This window comes from Camelina sativa, chromosome 14 (genome assembly GCF_000633955.1).
Source record: "Camelina sativa cultivar DH55 chromosome 14, Cs, whole genome shotgun sequence".
NCBI lineage: Eukaryota > Viridiplantae > Streptophyta > Magnoliopsida > Brassicales > Brassicaceae > Camelina > Camelina sativa.
This window is the reverse complement of record NC_025698.1, coordinates 22,147,355-22,149,339: the sequence shown is the minus strand read 5'-3', so window position 1 is coordinate 22,149,339 and position 1,985 is coordinate 22,147,355. Positions and strand designations below refer to the sequence as shown.

The 1,985-nt window shown below is 31.8% G+C and overlaps 1 protein-coding gene across 15 annotated transcripts in view; it reads left to right on the top strand.

Moving 5' to 3' along the window:
- LOC104743868 overlaps positions 869–1,985 on the top strand; it is a 9,588-nt gene continuing 8,471 nt past the window's right edge. For 4 of the 15 annotated variants that reach the window (XM_019236278.1, XM_019236276.1, XM_019236277.1 and 1 more), the window contains exons 1-3: positions 869–1,201; positions 1,389–1,444; positions 1,864–1,927. The gene's annotated coding sequence lies outside the window, so the exon portion shown is untranslated. Of the gene's footprint in view, positions 1,202–1,388; positions 1,696–1,863; positions 1,928–1,985 lie in introns of all 15 variants that reach the window. The other 11 variants (XR_002035269.1, XR_002035273.1, XR_002035266.1 and 8 more) reach the window with 7 other exon arrangements.

Here is a 1,985-nt window from a genome sequence, read left to right as displayed (position 1 = left end):
TCACCATCAATATCTTCTCTCGACTTATATTTCACCAGAGAACAATGGTTACATGGACATTTCATCATGGTTGTTGTTGATGTACCAAATGCAAAATCCAAAAAACCTTTCACCCCTAATATGTAATCTTGAGATAAACGTGGTTTCTTTATCCATGACTTATCCATCAAACCTAAAAAATAGATTAGTCTAGTCTGTAAGCTTTAGAAATTAATCAATCAATTAATTAACAAATGAAAACAAAAGGATTATTTCAAAACTAACCATGATATTTGAGTTTCTAGAACATACTTAGATTGTGTTAGACAAGAGGAACAAAACCCAATTGTTCTTCTACAATAATTCTTAGTTTATGAACTTGAATAAGTTTGCACACAAAAAAAAAAATTTGAAAAGATGAAGAAGCGTGAAGAGAGAAGATGGGGAAGTAGGGTTCTCTCAATCGATTTTGAAGATATTTTATTTTTGTTTTAAAAAACCAATATATTTGTATATCCATTTTTAATATAATTAATTTTAACATCAGTTTTTTATTTATGTAAATTTGTAATCGTTTAAAAAGTGATTTCACCAGAAATAAATAAATACATCACTTATCTAAATAATGTAAATTTAAATTTTATATCAATTCTAAAAAAATGATACAATCTAATAAAAAGTAAATCAATTTTAACTAAATGATGTCAAATTAGATAATTATAACATCACTTATAGTTAATTGATGTTATATTATATATATTTGCTTCACTCGTAAATAAACAATTTAAAATTACATCATTTGCTTGGGTGATGCAATTTAAATGATACAATACAACTAATTTTTTGTAGTGACATAAGAGCACACCCATCACACATCTTCACGGGATGTCTTTTATTTTTTTAGTAATATAAACAAAAAAAAAAAGTTTTAATCGGATTATTTCACAGACCCAGCTCTCTGCGCAGAGCAATTTACATCCTCAGTATTATATTGGTTACGTTTTTTTTTTTTCTTCCTTTGCTTCTCATTCTCTTTCGATTCAATGAAAACGAGGAAATCAAAACGATGGGAGTTCTGATCGGTTTCCAGAAACAATTGATCTCGCCTCGTCGTCTTCTTCTTCCTGAGACGTTATCGAGATCGGATGATGAATACGCAGGAGAAAGAGATGTCGCCTCGTCGTCTTCTTCTTCGATCAAGTCTTCGACCTATGGAGAAAAGGTATTCGCAATTTCTTATCTCCCCCTTTCAATTTTGTTCGTTTTGTTTTGTATTTAAGATTCAAGGAGTCTCGTGTATGGCTAATAACCCCAATTACCTCTGTGAATTTTTCAGTACTATTCATTTTTTTTTTTTTGTTTTGCTGATTTCGTCGAACGAACTTTGTTTTGATGATGTGTGTGGCAAGTGGAATTGGAGCAATACCCAACTGGTCCTCATATTGCTTCTCGTATGGTTGTCACTGTAAATTCTTCTTTCCTCTACTCAAAAGTTTATTGCTTTTGTTGCTTACATACACCTTTTGGGCAATGAGGTTAATTTCATGCTTTCTGTGGTCTGTGGAGTGGGTCTTTCTTAATTATCTCACTGGGCGTTTTGCTTTACTCTTATGTTTAACTGAGTTTAGTGGAGAAAGATTCATAAAAGGCTAGTATTGATTTGCTATTTGAGATGCTTTGGCTTTGTTCCTGTTCTTCAAGAAGCCTGAAGTGTGTGTGAGTGTGTGTTGAATCTGTATCCTTTTTTAGGCAGAGAATTCATATGGAGACATAACTGCTCTTCTAGATGCAGCATGAGTTATTATTAATCTGTTCTCTCATCAATGCATCTAATATTCATCCCCTGTGGCTATTAATCTTTTTTTTGGTGCTTAAACAAAACAGGTCTGTGATTGGATTCGATATCGATCCTCAGTCTTTTGAAATAACAACACTAAATGCAGAGAAGGTAACGTTAACAAGCTTTTTTACAAGTTGATGAGATGTTAGGAGATAGTTGGTTATTA